Here is an 18710-nt window from a genome sequence, read left to right as displayed (position 1 = left end):
GGCTATTCCTGTCCTCGCTGCAGACGGGGAACTGCTCCCAATGACGTCAGAGCAGTCTCCCAGCAACGATTAATAAGGGCTGTCCACCACAGGGGTTTCCTGAAAAGCTAGCAAGAAATTATCCATATATTTGCTGTAATATTTAGATGTAAGGATATGGTGGAATTTCTCTTAACCCTTATAGCTCCAGTCTCTGGCAAGCTTCAAAATAAGTTATTCTTCTGGAATGCTCTCAGTTTACCCTAGGATTATCTTCCTTTTTCTCCCCCAACTTCTCTCCAAATAAAATTATAATTTTGTTAGTTTCAAATACTTACATCTGTAATAAATTGATAATATGATATATTTGAACTACTATAATAAACAGGACTAGGATATAAGTCTGGCAGATATTACTCTTTTCACCTCATACACAGAACTTAGAATAAATGAGAGCACAGAACAGAAAAGAATATCAGGACAGAAAAGCCAACAAGTTCTTAAAGGTACTTTTCCACATATGCTACCCAAACACATCCACAGACAAAAGGCAAAAACCTTAAATTTTCCTAGCTCTAGTCTGCTGAATTTTTCACACTGACCTCTGCAGGCAGCCCTCCAGAGATCAGTGGTATTAAATGGAGTTGCATAAAAAAGAACTGGAAGTCCATTACTTACTTAATCCAGAAAAGGGTAAATTAGGTTCACACCCAAGAGGATATCTAACAATTTCTTCCTAAAGCTTTGTTCTAGCTTCATACATTCAAAATGAGAGTTTTAGTCTACAGTGGCAAGGAATTTCACCTACCTACCTATTTTTGAGGTCTGAGAAACAGCATACAAATCAAACGGCCTGCTCAGGACCAGGGCAAATAAGGTAGAAAAATTCCAAATTCCAAAGCTCAACCTAGAATTACTCATGGATGCTAGGTTCCAGAAACCTGCTCATGAGCCCCTTTTCATTCCGTATTTAGAAAAAGCAATTAGGTAAAATTCATTAGCAGCAGGACATATAGGGTTAATTCGGGCACTATGCTTCAGCAGTCCCGACTCTGGCCCCAACCTATTCTAAAAGGAAACATACAAAATAGCATCGCTATCTTTAACAACATCCCACTTCGGCTTCCGCTCTATTCAGTGGAACCCAGTTATCATCAAGGCATAGATGGGAAAACGCACCACTTCAGATGGATTTTCTTCTTCCTTCTCTCTGTCCCCTCCCTCTCAGAAGAAAAAAGACTGCAAACAAAATCACTACGTCACTGGAGGCAGAGGGAATCCCATCTCTGCACTCTTTAGAAACCAAAGCCAGCAAACAAAAACAAGCCAATTACAAGAAACAAATAAGTAATCCAAAACAAGAAGCAGTAAACCCACAGGAAATTCTTATGATAATGATAAAGCTCAGTACGTCAAAAAGCATGTTTCAGTAAAAAGGCTGAACAAATTGCTCCTAAGAGGTTTATAATCAAAAAAAGCTTCCTAGACACAGCAAAGGCGACATATTTCTTATCATCACAGTTAAAGACTAGGGGGCAGTTACATAAAGACATAGGACACAGAGACATATTCACCAGCGGATGTGGATAGCTGTGGAATGACACAGTGAAGGATATTTATAGGGGATTCCCTGCTTCCTGCAATGTGCGTCAACAGCATCACCAAAGAAACAGAAATCACCACTATTCTCATAAGCTAAAGCTGAATGAAGCATCACTAGAAATAGCCAGAGGTAGAATCTGAAAACAATAAAAGTTCTAGCAAACCGAATTTTTAAAATATTTTAAAGGTAAAAATCAGCAAATGAAAATGCCCACAAAACATCTGATAATTCTCTAATTTTCCTACTTTGTATTATACAGTTACATTGGCCAAGATAAAAAAGGTATCTATTTTTCTAGCTTCTTCCTTATCCAGTCTATGGAGTTCAAGGACTTTTATATAAAGAAAGAAAATTATCCAAAACTCACCCCAGATGGATCTGCACTTAAACCAACAGCAAGCTCACATTATTAATGGAGACCTCATTTTAAGAATCTGTTCTGCCGGAATTTTGCAGGAAGAAATTCCGTCTGGGAAACCTGTGCCTCTTGCCCCACCCACGGTCCCCTCTTGCCCCCTTCACCCTTGAATGAAATGCTACTGATCCTTGCTGCTGCGTCTCCAGCAGGCTAACTGCTCTGACAAGCAGCCCTGAAGCAGACCACGGCCCAGCTGGAGAGATGTCACCTAGAGCTCTGCCAACAGTCTCTCTCTCTCTCTCTCTCTCTCTCTCTCTCTCTCACACACACACACACACACACATATGCAGGCTGCAAGAGCACCCCCTCCCAACTCCTCTTTTCGCTCTCATTCAAGCACTTCAGCGACATGCCTGCCTCCACACTGCTCTGAGGATAGCTTTTAAAGATACAGCAGCAGTTCCTTTCTGCTGAATATGTAGAGATGCCAAAATAAAGGCTTATTAAATAAGAGAAGAATAATGAGTTGCAGATATATATGGAGTTAAAACTTCACTTTTAAATCTATTTTGCCTTTTTCTCACCTGTAAAATAACCAAGGAGAGAGAAACGGTCTTTGCTTAAAAGCTACTAGTAGGCTAGACTTCAGAAATTAAGACCAAACCTAGAAACAGGATTTTCTTTCCAGTGAGCTATATTTAATGAAATCATTTTTCACTTGGGGGAAGAAGGTGGGCAATACAGAATACCAGTAGCTATCTGTTCCTCCTTCCATATGTGTTCCACAAGGATGGTGAAGAGACTGGCTATAAAATGGGGGAATGAGGAAACTGTGAAGGCATCTTACTGATAAAACTGATGAAAAAGGATGAGAATAGAGTATAAGTATGTGGATGAGGATAAATAGATTTTTAAAAAGGAAGTGGTACGAAAGACACCAGGAAGGAAGAGTAATAGTTCTTAAAAGTATGCATGGCTCTGGGGCACCTGGGTGGCTCAGTAGATTAAGCATGACTCTTGGTTTGGGCTCAGGTCATGAATTCAGGGTCATGAACTCAGGGTCATGGGAGGAAGCCCCTCTCCAGCTCCAGCTCTGTGCTCAACAGGGAGTCTGCTTGTCCCTCTCCCTCTGTTCCTCCCCCCACTAGCGCTCTCTCTCTTTCTCTCTCTAAAAATAAATAATTAAAAATCTTTAAAAAGTATGCATGACTCTGAGACAGAAGACATATTAAGTGACCTCAGGTCCTGATTTTTAAGAGCCCAAGGAAAGGTAGTAATAATTTCCATTGCTACAAGAACTAATGGACATTATAAGTGGCACAAGGTCTTCAGTAGCACAAAATAATACATGGGTAGGGGTCCAGGCATCCTGAGGAAAACAATAAAACCTGTCGCAAAGACAACTAATTGTTCATTCAAAAATATATTCATTGTGTGCTGTGTTCTTACTATGGGCCAGACACTATGATAAGCTCTAGGAATATGAGACAGATTTATTAAGGGTCATACAGAAGAAAAAAAGAAAGGATCTGGTTTTTACTCTGAATGAGATGAGAAGCGATTAGGGGGTTAGAAAGCTGATCCTAGGGCGCCTGGGTGGCTCAGTTGGTTAAGCGACTGCCTTCGGCTCAGGTCATGATCCTGGAGTCCCTGGATCGAGTCCCGCATCGGGCTCCCCGCTCCGCGGGGAGCCTGCTTCTCCCTCTGACCCTCCCCCCTCTCATGTGCTCTCTGTCTCTCTCATTCTCTCTGTCTCAGATAAATAAATAAAATCTTTTAAAAAAAATAAAAAAAAATAAAAAAAAAAAAAGAAAGCTGATCCTAAAAGGCCAAAGAGACCACTGACAGGAATCTGGCTTTTACATTAGAGAGGCAATCTCACTTGAGATGAGAGACCACTGGGAGTTCTTAAGTAGAGCAACGGCATGTTTTGACCTTTATTTCTTTTTTGCCTCCAATTTTTAAGAAATTTCTAACATACAGAGATTTTGTAAAAATAGTACAACAGCCACCTGGATTCATATTCAGGTTTAGTACATATGTGTGCATGCACCCATGTGTGTAAATTTTTTTCAGAGCTATCTGAGATGTTCTCATAATGACCCTTCACACATAAAATAATTCAGCATGTATCTCCTAATAAAGCCACTCTGAACTATGAAATAACCACCTGTCAAGTCCCAGATGGGTTAATGAGTAGCACACCTGCCAAAAAATCTAAACAGCACTGCAAAAGCTTAGAAAACTCAAATGACTTTGGAATCACCATCCACTGAAGGCTGGACAGAACCTGCAAGCTGAACCAAACCAGGTCAAATGTCTGCTAAAATAAAAGTCAACATTCACGGGCGCCTGGGTGGCTCAGTTGGTTGAGCGACTGCCTTCGGCTCAGGTCATGATCCTGGAGTCCCAGGATCGAGTCCCACATCGGGCTCCCTGCTCAGCGGGGAGTCTGCTTCTCCCCCTGACCTTCCCCATTCTCATGTTCTATCTCATTCTCTCTCTCAAATAAATAAATAAAATCTTAAAAAAAAAAAAAAAAGTCAACGTTCACCATGGCATTTAAACCAGACCCAGACCCTTGTAACATAATATTCATATTTTCCAGGATACAATCCAAAAATTTCTTGGCATCCAAAAAAACCCAAGATAATTTCAATTTGCATAGGAAAAGAGATGACCAGATACAACACTGAGATGACACAGATATAGGAAATCTGACAGCTATTAAAACAGCTATTATAAAAATGCTCCAACAGCACAGTATAAGGTATAGACGTGTCTATTCACTATGTTGTACACCTGAAACTAATGTAACACTGTCACTATACTACAATTAAAAAAAAAAAGTATTCAAAAAGACTTCTTGGAGCTAGAAAGATAATCTATCACTTGAGAATTATGTTTAAGCGTGATAAATGCCTATATTGACCTATCCTTATCCATGATTAAAACAATAACCTTATTTAAAAAAAAAAAAAGAAAGAAAATCTTTCTCTAAAAAATTAGGGAAATATTCCTGAAACTAATGGCAAGAAAGAATATTTTTAGAAAAAATAGATGATATAAAGAAGAACCAAATGGAAATTTTAGAACTGAAAAATGTAACAATCAAAATATAAATACTCCATGGGTTCAACAGCAGAACAAAGATGACAGAAGAATCCAGTTAATTTTCAGACAGATCAAATTCAAACTGAAGACAGATAAATTTGAAGAGAGGTCAAATTTCAATAGCAATATCAAATAGGAATCAATATCAAATCTGAACAATAAAGAGAAAAAAGACTGGGGGGAAAAAGAACAATCATCAAAGATCTGTAGGGCAATACCAAAATGTCTAATATTTGGGCCATCAGTGCTCCAAAAGGAGAGGAGAAAGAGTGGTGAAATATTTGAAGAAATAATGGTTTAAAATTTCACATATTTGATAAAAGACACAAACATATAGAGTCAAGAAGCTCAGCAATCCCCAAATAGGATAAATAAAACAAAATCCACTCCTGGATTTATAATAATCTCACAGCTAAAAACTAAAGACAAAGAAAAAAATCTTGAAAGCAACCAGAGAAAAATGATGTATTACCTATTAAGGCAACAATGATCTGAATGTCTCTATATTTCTTATCAGAAAGGGAACTAGAAGGAAATAAAACAACATTTTATTTTTTTATTTTTTATTTTTAAAAGATCTTATTTATTTATTTGAGAGAGAGAGACACAGCGAGAGAGGGAACACAAGCAGGGGGAGTGAGAGAGGGAGAAGCAGGCTTCCCGCGGAGCAGGGAGCCTGATGAGGGGCTCGATCCAAGGACCCTCTGCGATCATGACCCTCTGGGATCATGACCCAAGCCAAAGGTAGATACTTAACGATTGAGCCATCCAGGCACCCCTAAAACAACATTTTTTTTTTAAAGATTTATTTATTTATTTATTTGAGACAGAGAGAATGAGAGAGAGAGCACATGAGAGGGGGGAGGGTCAGAGGCAGAAGCAGGCTCCCTGCCAAGCAGGGAGCCCGATGCAGGACTCGATCCCGGGACTCCAGGATCATGACCTGAGCCGAAGGCAGTTGCTTAACCAACTGAGCCACCCAGGCGCCCCCCTAAAACAACATTTGAAAGTGCTGAAAGGAAACACAGCTTTCTATATCCAGAGGAAATACCTTTTTTTTTTTTTAATTTTATTTATTTGACAGAGAGAGACACAGCGAGAGAGGGAACACAAGCAGGGGGAGTGGGAGAGGGAGAAGCAGGCTTCCCACGGAGCAGGGAGCCCGATGTGGGGCCCGACCCAGGACCCCAGGATCATGATCTGAGCCGAAGGCAGACGCCTAAAGGCTGAGCCACCCAGGCGCCCCCAGAGTAAATATCCTTGAGGAATGAAGATGACATAGACATTCTCAGATAACGGAAAACCAAGAGAATTCACTGCTAACAGACCTATTCTAAAAGAATGGCCAAAAAGAGTTCTTCAGAAAGATGGGAAATAATACAACTAAACTTGGAACACCAGGAACAAAGAAAGAAAAATATAAATGCTAAATATCTGGTTACTATAATATACTATTCTCCTCCTCTTGAGTTCTTTGAAATGCTTGATGTTTGCAAACAAAAAATTGTAGGATGATCTCAAGGAATTTTCACTGTATGTCAATAAATGTAATAGATAAGACAACTACAATATTACGGGGGGGATAGGACAAGAACCTATATGGTAGTAAGGTTTCAACATTCTACCTAAATTGGCAAAGTATTAATTCTAAGTAGACCATTAAAAGTTAGGTGTGTATATTGAAAAAAAAAAAAGAGAGATCCCAAAACAGCCAATAAAATCTACATAAAAAGGTATAGTCAAAACCTAATAGATAAAGTTAAATGATTAAAATGGAATATCACAAAATGTTCAAATGACTCAAAAGGCAGGAAAAGGATACCATCAGAGGATTAAAAATAGGAAGAACAAAGAAAAAAACAATAAAATAGTAGACTTAATGCTAAACATATCAATAATTACATTAAATGTAAATGGTCTAAAAATGCCAATTAAAAGACAGGTTGTTCAGGGGTGCTTGGGTGGCTCAGTTGGTTAGGCGTCTGCCTTTGGCTCAGGTCATGATCCCAGGGTCCTGGGATCAAGCCCCACCTCAGGCTTCCTACTCACTGGGGAGCCTACCTCTCCCCTTCCCTCTGCCCCCTCATGCCCACGCTCTCTCCCTCTCAAATAAAATTCTTAAAAAAAAAGTTGTTCAAATATATTAGAAACTTCAAATATGATAACTTATACTTAGGCAGGTTGAAGGCAAATAGAATAAACTACTTGGTATGGTACATTAATAGTGGATACATAACTTTACATATGAGTCAAAACCCACAGCAGGGTGCCTGGGTGGCTCAGTCAGTTAAGCATCTGCCTTCAGCTCTGGTCGTGATCCCAGGGTCCTGGAATTGAGCCCCACAGCAAGCTCCCCGCTCAGTAGGGAGTCTGCTTCTCCCTCTCCCTCTACCCCTCCCCCCACTCATGTTCTCGTTCTCTCTCAAATAAATCTTTTCTAAAAATTAAAATAATAAATAAAATCTTAAAAAAAAAAAAAGACTGATGCCTTCCCCCTAAAATCAGAAACAAGACAAGGTTGTCCACTGTAAACCATTACTATTCAACATCATAGTGAAAAGCCCTAGCCAGTACAATAAGCAAAGAGAAAGAAATAAAAGGCATACAGATTGGCGAAGAAGAAATAAAAACTATTTCTCTTCATGGACAGTAAAATTGCACACATATAAAATACTAAGGAACCACCCCAGACCCCCGGGAAACCCTAGAACTAGTAAATCTGTTTAGCAAGATTGTAGGACATAAATTCAACACTGCCAAATCAAATTTCCCCAAACTGATCTATAGATTTGGTACAATTCTAATTCAAAATCCAAGTAGGATTTTTTTGTAGATATAACAAATTAATATTTATATGGAGAAGCAAAAAAGCAAAATAGCCAAAATAATTTTGAAGAATAATTTGTAGAAATCAGAGTACCCAATATTAAGACTTACTATAAAGTTACAATAATCAAGACAGTATAGAATCGGTGATGGGAAAGAACATAGATCAGTGGAATAGAATAGAAATCCAGAAATCCAGGAGTGCCTGGGTGGCTTGGTTGTTAAGTGTCTGCCTTCGGCTCAGGTCATGATCCCAGGGTCCTGGGATCAAGCCCTGCATCAGGCTCCGTGCTCAGAGGGAGGCCTGCTTCTCCCTCTCCCACTCCCCCTGCTTGTGTTCCTGCTCTCGCTATCTCTCTCTCTGTCAAATAAATAAAATCTTAAAAAGAAAAGAAATCCATATAAATATACCAACTGATTTATTTTACAAAGGTACAAAAACAATTTAATGGAGAAAAGACAATCTTTTTAACAAATGGCATAGAGGTGGCACCTGGGTGGCTCAGTCGTGAAGCATCTGCCTTCGGCTCAGGTCATGATCCCAGGGTCCTGGGATAGAGCCCCACATCGGGCTCCCTGCTAGGTGGGAAGCCTGCTTCTCCCTCTCCCATTCCCCCTGCTGGTGTTCCCTCTCTCGCTGTGTCTCTCTCTGTCAAATAAATAAACAAAATCTTAAAAAAAAAAAAATGGCATAGAAACCACTGGACATCCATATACAAAAATAAATGAGTATCAACCTAAACCTTACACAAATAGATTGCTGGTCTAAATGTAAAATGTCAAACTATAAAATGTTTGGAAGAAAACAAAGGAGTAAATCTTTGTGACCTGGGATTAGGCAGAGTTCGTTCTTTTTTTAAAAGATTTTATTTATTTGAGAGAGAGAGGGAGAAACAGACTCTGCTGAGCAGGGAGCCTGACATGTAGTATAGATTAAACAAAAATAGTAGAATGTACAGGGGGTAGATTCATTATAATATTGTATTTACTTGGCATTTTTGAAATTTTTTTCATCTAAAAAAAGAAAAAAGGCCAGGAGAACCAGCAAAGGAAACTAAGAAGGAATGGCAAATGAAAAAAGGAAGTGTAATGTCTTGGAAGCCAAGTGAAAAAAACATATAGAGGAAAAGTCAAAAACAATGTCAAATACTTGATAGGTCAGTAAGATAAGAATTTACAACCAATTACAGGATTTAGGAATAGAGAGCAGTAGGGTAAAAGCCTTAATGAAGTGGGTTCAAGAGAGAAAAAGGGAGAGAAATTGGTGATAGCAAGAATAGATAACTCTTGGGCGCCTGGGTGGCTCAGTTGGTTAAGCGACTGCCTTCGGCTCAGGTCATGATCCTGGAGTCCCGGGATTGAGTCCCGCATCGGGCTCCCTGCTCAGCGGGGGGTCTGCTTCTCCCTCTGACCCTCTTCCCTCTTGTGCTGTCTCTCACTCTCTCTCTCAAATAAAAAAAATCTTTAAAAAAAAAAGAATAGATAACTCTTTCAAATAATTTTGCTGTAAAGAGAAATGAGGTGGTAGCCGGAGCTGGATCAAGAGCTGGAGAGAGGATCAAGAAGGGCATAAGATGGGACAGACTGTAATATATCTGAGTCCTGATGTTCCGTCACAAAATTATTCTCTTAAAGAATCATTAGCGGGGCGCCTGGGTGGCTCAGTTGGTTAAGCGACTGCCTTCGGCTCAGGTCATGATCCTGGAGTCCCTGGATCGAGTCCCGCATCGGGCTCCCTGCTCGGCAGGGAGCCTGCTTCTCCCTCTGACCCTCCCCTCTCTCATGTGCTCTCTCTCTCATTCTCTCTGTCTCAAATAAAAAAATAAAATCTTAAAAAAAAAAAATCATTAGCTAAATCCATATAAAGTAATGTTAAGACCCCCCAAGTCACACTAAGTGATAAAAGCAAGTTGCATTTGCCAAAATCTTTTTGAGTACTTTCTATGGCCTAGGTACTACTCTACGCATTTTAAAATGCAAACTTTCATTGAAATCTCATTCTTCAATAATCACAAATAGTAAAACATTTGTACCTAAAAATGTTCACAAACATTATTTATAATAGAGAAAAATCTGGGAATAAATAGCCAATAGGAATAATTAAACTGATGACAAATTCAAACAAATGAATGGAAGTTATTTTCATGATGTGTTTATAAATATTTTTTTAATGACAAGGGAACGATTTGTGATAGTCCAGACAAAAATCTTATGCAAAACTATATATACATTATATTAACTACAAATATCTATGAAAAGATAATAGATTAAAAATATAACAAAAATTTAACAAGTATCTCTCTCTTAGGAATGAGATTACAGGTGATATTTATTTTCTTCTTTATATAGTTTTACTCATCCGCATTTTCTAAAATGTCTTTATTTTTTTTTTAAGATTTTATTTATTTTTGCAAGAGTGGGGGGGAGGGGCAGAGGGAGAAGCAGGGAGCCTGATGCAGGGCTCAATCCCAGAACCCTGGAACCATGACCTGAATCAAATATAGATGCTTAACTGACTGAGCCACCTAGGCGCCATAAAATGTCTTTAATATCCACATATGGATTATCAGATATTTTTAAAATAGTCATTCTCATACTGAACTACATAAACTAATAGATGACAATAATGAGAAAAATAGGCAACTGGGAATTTTCAGGTCCCTCCATGCTTAGTATATGGAGGCTTAACTGTGAGCTTTACAACAAAACAAACCCTTGAAAATTGAACTTAGGGTTAACTGAGAATATTAGCTATTCTTTGGGTCACATACTAGGATGTGTTCAGATCTTCGTAACTGCAAGCAAAGCAAGTCAAGAAGTTTTAAAATAAGAAGTATCATAATTCCAATAAAAGTCCTCTAGTTCTTCTAGGTTGCATCACATAAAAATTCAACCACAGCAGCCCCAAATAAACACTAAGGATATCTCTGGCTCTTACAATTTGTTCAACCAAAAAGAAGTTTAAATGCATGGACCCTATTTGGGTCCATATTCCACAATTATAAAAAAACGATACCTTGAAGACAATTGGAAAACCAAACATGAACTAGATTTTGTGGGGTTTTGTGGGTTTTTTTTTTAAAGATTTTATTTATTTATTTGACAGAGAGAGACACAGCGAGAGAGGGAACACAAGCAGGGGGAGTGGGAGAGGAAGAAGGAGGCTTCCCACTGAGCAGGGAGCCCGATGCGGGGCTCGATCCCAGGGTCCTGGGACCATGACCCGAGCTGAAGACAGACGCTTAAGGACTGAACCACCCGGGCGTGCCATGAACTGGGTTTTGAATGACATTAAGTATTACTGTTAATTTTGTGAAATATGAAAAGGTCACAGTGGTTTTTTTTTAAAAGTCCTTACTAGTTTTATATGCATCCTGAATTATTTGCAGGTGAAATGACATATGTGGATTTGCTTTAAAATATTCCAACTTCAATAACAACAATAACAAAAAAAAAGTGTGGGTGGAGATTGTGTTGAAACTGGATAGTGGATTCATGGTGGTTCATTAGAGTATTCTCCATTGTATTTATGTTTAAATCTTCCATAAGGAAATTTCTCAATAGTTTACATGAGCGGGGATGATGAGGCTTTAAATTTCCAAGACATTTCCCACATCTGGATGGCAAATAAAACAACATCAAATGTCCAAAAATACAAAATTGAGATATAGAAAAGGAAGCTGCTGGTGATTCTGACAGGTAAACCTGCTTATGCAGTGAGTAAGACATTCTCTGAATTACGTCACAATTAAGACTAAAACACAACAATAGCATTCATTCATAACAACAGGACTAAAAAGAAACAGTAAGTAAGGTCTGTGGATGGTGAGTATTGAGGGAGTATGTGCTGTTTCTGCAGCACAAAGCAGAATTCAGATAAAGAAAATGTCAATATTTCATTGTAGCACAACTTTTTACTACTCGTTAAGAGATTTTCCTTGATGTAAAGCATAAGGACTAACAGTGACTGATTTGCTGGCTTTCTACTCACTAATCATGTAACTGGCAAACAGCTCTACCTCTTTAAACCTGACCTATAAAATGGGGATAACTAGACGTGCCTTGCAAGATATTACGAAAATTAGAAACAAATCGCTGGCACAAAACATGCAACTTAATAAGCTGCAGCTAGTATTATTATTACTGAGTTTAACAGGAAAAAAGAATATCTATTAGAGTCAGGAATGACAAAAAGAAGCTCACCATCACTGCCTCTATTCAATATTAAATTGGAGGGCTTAGACAAAAGAAGTAGGATGCAAAAAGGGAAAAGAACTAGAAAGCAAGACAAAACTGTTCTAAATTTAGTAATGACCCTGCAGAATCCAAGAAAATCTAAGGACTAACCATTTAGCAGCAAAAAGAGCTCAGCTGAAATGAAAATCAATGTATTAAATCAACAGCGTATCTATATTCTAACAAAAATAGAAAAAGGGAACCCATATACAATAACAACCAATACTGCCTAGAGACAAATCAAACAAAGAAAAAGATCTTTAATGAAAAGGTTATATAAAACACTACTGAAGGGGGGCGCCTGGGTGGCTCAGTCGTTAAGCGTCTGCCTTCAGCTCAGGTCATGGTCCCGGGGTCCTGGGATCGAGCCCCGCACCGGGCTCCCTGCTCTGCGGGAGGCCTGCTTCTCCCTCTCCCACACCCCCTGCTTGTGTTCCCTCTCTCGCTGTGTCTCTCTCTGTCAAATGAATAAATGAAATCTTTAAAAATAAAAAAAAAAACACTACTGAAGGATATTAAAAACCCAAACAAATGGAGTTAGAGAAAATACCTCTGGCTATAAGACTCAATACTGCAAAAAAGCCAGTTCACTCCATGTTAATCTAAAAATTCAATGCAATTTACAACAAAAATGTCAATGGAGTCTGAATAAAATGAACAGGTGGAGATTGCCCTACTAGTAGAGGCTTCTTGCATAGTAATTAAGACATGTGGAATGAATACTGACTGATTTGATGAAAGGTGAAATGAAACAGGGTCGCTTCTGTCAAGGGGTTTTAAAATGGCCCAGGGGGTCTCCCATCCAAGTACTAACCAGGCCCGACTCTGCTTAGCTTCTGGCTACTTAGGAGATGGACCTTATCATGTCCTCACCAGGTGGAACCATGAACTTTGAACTGAAACAAACTGTAAATATTCTAAGGACTCAGCCCAAACACCTGCAACTTGGTACAGTAAGAGATTCTGCTTACTGAAAGCCTTAAGAACCAATTATTTTCAGCCAAAGTTAGTTTTCTGCCACCAACACCAAATGAAATTCTTTGTAAACAACATATAAAAGCATTCCCTTTTGTCTTTATAAACTTTTTTTTTTAAAGATTTTATTTATTTATTTGACAGAGAGAGACAGCGAGAGAGGGAACACAAGCAGGGGGAGTGGGAGAGGGAGAAGCAAGCTTCCCGCTGAGCAGGGAGCCCGATGCGGGGCTCGATCCCAGGACCCTGGGATCATAACCTGAGCCAAAGGCAGACGCTTAACAACTGAGCCACCCAGGTGCCCCTGTCTTTATAAACTCTTGATTTTTGGGTTCCCTAAGGGGGGACTATTTGGGTTGCTGCCCAAATGTGTCTTCCCCAAACTGCCATTCTAAGACTCCAAATAAATGCTTTTGTTTTTATTAAAAAAAAAATCTGTGGAAATTGAACAGACCAATGGAAAAGAATAGAGATCATAGAACAAACCCACACATAACCAAAAACTTGATCACATTAGGAGACATAATTCATATTCAATAACAAATGTTTTAGAGCAATTAGTTCTCTATAGAGAAAAAAGTCAGAACCCCACACAAACATAAATTCCATATGGATTAAAAACCTACATTTGAAAAGAAAATTCTTAAAATTTCAGAAGCAAATATGCAACTCTTATGACCTCAGCATAATGACTTATTAGATAAGAACCAGAAGCAGAAACCAGAATAAAAAAAGATTTAACTTTTGATGACTTTAAAATTTATAATTTAAAACTTAAAACTTCTATACAGTAAAAAATACAGGGTCCTGGAATGAGCCCTGCATCAGGCTCCCTGCTCTGCAAGAAGTCTGTGTGTCTCCCTCTCCCTCTGCCCCTCCCACCTGCCCTCTCTCTCTCTCTCTAATAAATAAAAATCTGTAAAAAAAAATTGTGAAGTTAAAATATAAGCTATAGGGCGCCTGGGTGGCTCAGTCAGTAAGCGGCTGCCTTCAGCTCAGGTCATGATCCCAGAGTCCTGGAATCGAGTCCCACATCGGGCTCCCTGCTCAGCGGGAAGCCTGCTTCTCCCTCTCCCACTCCCCCTGCTTGTGTTCCTGCTCTCGCTGTTTCTGTCTCTGTCAAATAAATAAATAAAATCATAAAATCTTTAAAAAAATAAAATAAAAGCTATAGATTGGGAAAAAAATTATTTGAAACATACATATATGACAAATAATTGGTACCTGATATATACAAATAATTATAAAACAAAAAGATAACTCAATAGAAAAGTTGGCAAAGACTCGAAAGTAGAAACCCAAAAGGCCAATAATAAAAGAAGCTTATCTTCTACTAGTAATTAGGAAAATGCAAATTAAGATGGGGAAATACCAGGTCACACCCAACAGACTATAAAAAAATTTAAGGGGTCGCCTCCTCTTAGTCCCATATTGAACTCGCGTTGGAAGAGGCAAGTCGGGTCTCAAAATGGAGGGCCATGATCCAAAGGAACCAGAGCAGTTGAGAGAACTGTTTATTGGTAGTTTGAGCTTTGAAACTACAGATAATAGTTTTAGAGAACATCTGAAAAATGGGGTACACTTACAGATTGTGTGGTGATGAGAGACCCCCAAACAAAACATTCCAGGGGTTTTGGTTTTGTGACTTCCTCTTGTGTTGAAGAGGTGGATGCAGCAATGTTTGCCTGACCACACAGGGTTGATGGGCGTGTAGTGGAACCAAAGAGAGCTGTTTCTAGAGAAGATTCTAACGGTGAAGAAAATTTTTGTTGGTGGTATTAAAGAAGATACAGAAGAATATAATTTGAGAAATTACTCTGAAAAGCATGGCAAGATTGAAACCACAGAAGTTATGAAAGACAGGCAGAGTGGAAAAAAGAGAGGATTTGCTTTTGTAACTTCTTTTTTTTTTTTTTTTAAGATTTTATTTATTTATTTGAGACAGAGAGAATGAGAGAGACAGAGAGCACATGAGAGGGGGGAGGGTCAGAGGGAGAAGCAGGCTCCCCGCCGAGCAGGGAGCCCGATGTGGGACTCGATCCCCGGACTCCAGGATCATGACCTGAGCCGAAGGCAGTCGCTTAACCAACTGAGCCACCCAAGCGCCCTGCTTTTGTAACTTCTGATGATCATGATACAGTTGATAAAACTGTTGTTCAGAAATACCACACTATTAACGGGCATAACTGTGAAGTGAAAAAGGCCCTTTCTAAACAAGAAATGCAATCTGCTGGATCACAAAGAGGTCACGGAGGTGGATCTGGCAACTTCATGGGTCATGGAGGAAACTTGGGTGGAAGAGGAGGTTATGATGGTGGAGGTGGTGGCAGCAGAGGTAGTTAATGGAGGAGGTGATGGTGGATATAATGGATTTGGAGGTGATGGTGGCAACTATGGTGGTGGTCCTGGTTATAGTAGTACAGGAGGCTATGGTGGTGGTGGACCAGGATATGGAAACCAAGGATGTGGATAGGAGGTGGTGGTGGAGGATATGATGGTTACAATGAAGGAGGAAATTTTGGAGGTGGTACCTATGGTGATGGTGGGAACTATAATGATTTTGGAAATTATAGTGGACAACAGCAATCAAATTATGGACCCATGAAGGGGGGCAGTTTTGGTGGAAGAAGCTTGGGCAGTCCCTATGGTGGTGGTTACGGATCCGGTGGTGAAGTGGTGGATATGGGTAGCAGAAGGTTCTAAAAAAATTCAGAAGAAAAGGGCTACAGTTCTTAGCAGGAGAGCGAGCGAGGAGTTGTCAGGAAAGCTGCAGGTAACTTTGAGGCAGTTGTCCTAAATGCATTAGAGGAACTGTAAAAATCTGCCACAGAAGGAACGATGATCCATAGTCAGAATAGTTACTGCAGCTTAAACTGGAAACCCTTCTTGTTCAGGACTGTCATAGCCACAGTTTGCAAAAAGTGCAGCTATTGATTAATGCAATGTAGTGTCAATTAGATGTACATTCCTGAGGTCTTTTATCTGTTGTAACTTTGTCTTTGTCTTTTTCTTTTCATTACATCAGGTATATTGCCCTGTAAATTGTGGTAGTGGTACCAGGAATAAAAAATTAAGGGATTTTTAACTTAAAAAAAAAATTTAAGGGGTGCCTGGGTGGCTCAGTCCGTTAAGCATCTGCCTTCAGCTTGGGTCATGATCCTGGGATCCTGGGATAGAGCACCACGGTGGGCTCCCTGCTCAGTGGGTAGTCTGCTTCTCCCTCTGCCCCTCACCCCCCGCTTGTGCTTGCTCTCTCTCTCTAGCAAAAATAAATAAATAAAATCTTAAGCAATTTTAAAAATTACAGCTTTACAACACTGCATACTGGTATGCCAATACATTGTTCATTTTTGTTGCTGAGCACTACACCACTGTATAAATAAACCACAATTTATTTATCTACTTACTGTTGATAATATCCAGGTTATCTGGGTTTCCAATTTTTAGCTATTACAAATAGAGCTGGTATAAACATTCACGTACAAGTCCTGATGTGGACATATGGATCCATTTCAGAGGTGAAATGGCTGTCATTATGATAAACGTATGTTTAATTAAAAAAAAAAATCAAACTTTCAAAGTGGTTTCACCATCTTACATTCCTATCAGTAATATATGAACTCCCGTTGCTCCACATCCTCACTAGCATTTGATTTCATCACACTTTTTCAAGATCAGCCATGCTAAATAGTTGTGTGGTGGTACCTTATGGTTTTCATTTGCATTTCCCTAAGAACTGATGTTGAACATCTTTGCCAACCCCATATCTTCTTTAGCGAAGAGTCTGTTCACATCTCTTCCCCATTTTTATTTATTTATTTATTTATTTAAAGATTTACTTATTCATTTGAGAGAGCGAGAATGAGAGAGAGTACATGAGAGGGGGGAGGGTCAGAGGGAGAAGCAGGCTCCTCGCTGAGTAGGGAGCCCGATGCGGGACTCGATCCTGGGACTCCAGGATCATGACCTGAGCCGAAGGCAGTCGCTCAACCAACTGAGCCACCCAGGCGCCCTCTTCCCCATTTTTAAACCGGGTTGTCTTCTTTTTGTTGAATTATGGCATTCTTCATATATCCCACACTCAAATTATTTTCTTAAACTTCTATTTTCTGCTAGGCTTTTTTTTTTTTTAAAGAATAAGCTCTATGCCCAACATGGGGCTTGAACTCATGACCCTGAGATCAACAGTCACATGCTCCACCGACTGAGCCAACCAGGCACCCCTACTCTGTCTTTAAAAGAGAAATTTTATTTTTTTTTTTTTTTTTTTTTTTTTTTTTTAAGATTTTATTTATTTATTTGAGAGAGAGCATGAGAGGGAGGAGGGTCAGAGGGAGAAGCAGACTCCCCGCCGAGCGGGGAGCCCGACGCGGGACTCGATCCCGGGACTCCAGGATCATGACCTGAGCCGAAGGCAGTCGCCCAACCAGCTGAGCCACCCAGGCGCCCGAGAAATTTTATTTTGATGAAATCATTTTTTTCTTTTATACTTTGTGCTTTTTGTGTTTAACTTATGAAATCTTTCTCTAATCTATGATCACAATGATTTTCTCAGACGTTTTCTTCTAGAATTTAATTTTAGCCCTTAAAGTCCATTATCCATCTGAGTTAATTTTTGATGATGTGAAGTAAGGCTGGAGGTTTTTTGTTGTTTTTTTAATGTGGTGAAGGATAGCAGAATTTGCCACCTCACATATGCCACTTTGGCATAGGATTATTTTGAGCAGAATGAAATTAAGAAGCAGATAAAAGAAAAGCTCTCTGCCCTCCCTCTATTTGCCTAAAAGCAGGACATAAATTTACAAAGGTATCCTCCTTCCCTCTTCACCAGTAAGGACAAAAGTTAATCATAGGAGACAAACCTCATCAGCCTGGAGATGGCACCAGAGGGTTCTACATAACAAACTTTACTAGCTAGTCTTTATCTACCATTAGTTTCACATATACTGCCTTCCCACAATTTGCCACTCCTAGACACTCAAGGTCTTTTTCCTTTGTCTTATCACTTCTCTAAAAATTTGTTAGGATGCTACCTATATAACTTTTTTTTTTTTTTTAAGATTTTATTTATTCATTTGAGAGAGAGAGAGACCGAGCACAAGCAGGGGGAGAGGGAAAAGCAAACCCCCTGCTGAGCTGGGAGCCCAACATGGGGATCGATCCCAGGACCTCAAGATCATGACCTGAGCCGAAGGCAGACGCTCAACCATCTGACCACCCAAGCACCCTATATAACCTAACTTCTAACCACACCTTTGAGTTACTCATCCAGGCATTTCTCTCATATATATATATATGAAATATGTATGTCAATAAACTTGTTTTTCTCTTGTTAATCTGTCTTGTTACAGAGACCCAGCTGGGAACCTAGAATAGAACGAAAAAAGATTTTTCTTCCTTTATAATGTTTATCTGATTAAGGACCACTTATTAAAGTTTTCCTTTCCCCGCTTAAATGCCTTGAGATAATCATGTTACTTTCTTTTCTAGTCTGTTAATACGTGTGAATTATACTGTTTGAATTTTGAAAGCTGAACCAACCTTGAATTGTTGATAAACCCTACTTGGTCATGATGTATTGTCTTTTATAGAAATTACTGATTTCAGGGTGCCTGGGTG

The 18710-nt window shown here is 39.3% G+C and overlaps 1 protein-coding gene, 1 non-coding gene and 1 pseudogene across 16 annotated transcripts in view; 1 reads left to right on the top strand and 2 right to left on the bottom strand.

Moving 5' to 3' along the window:
• The window catches only part of LOC123843600 (SH3 and cysteine-rich domain-containing protein 3), a 167671-nt gene that overhangs the window by 72759 nt on the left and 76202 nt on the right, over window positions 1–18710 (bottom strand). The window contains exon 1 of one of the 15 annotated variants that reach the window (XM_064591042.1): window positions 8374–8529. The exons of the other annotated variants lie outside the window; for them this stretch is intronic. The gene's annotated coding sequence lies outside the window, so the exon portion shown is untranslated. Of the gene's footprint in view, window positions 1–8373; window positions 8530–18710 lie in introns of those variants that run through there. 15 annotated transcript variants of the gene reach the window in all.
• Window positions 14560–16161, top strand: LOC123843604 (heterogeneous nuclear ribonucleoprotein A3-like; annotated as a pseudogene).
• TRNAN-GUU (transfer RNA asparagine (anticodon GUU)) lies at window positions 17238–17310 on the bottom strand. The gene has a single exon. It is a non-coding gene; the product is annotated as a tRNA-Asn (tRNA).

The sequence above is a fragment of the Mirounga angustirostris genome, unplaced genomic scaffold (assembly GCF_029215605.1).
Source record: "Mirounga angustirostris isolate CCGP_5_RB_7025 unplaced genomic scaffold, mMirAng1.0.hap1 SCAF_5, whole genome shotgun sequence".
Lineage (NCBI taxonomy): Eukaryota > Metazoa > Chordata > Mammalia > Carnivora > Phocidae > Mirounga > Mirounga angustirostris.
The sequence above is the reverse complement of the archived record's forward strand: the minus strand, read 5'-3'. Positions and strand labels throughout refer to the sequence as shown.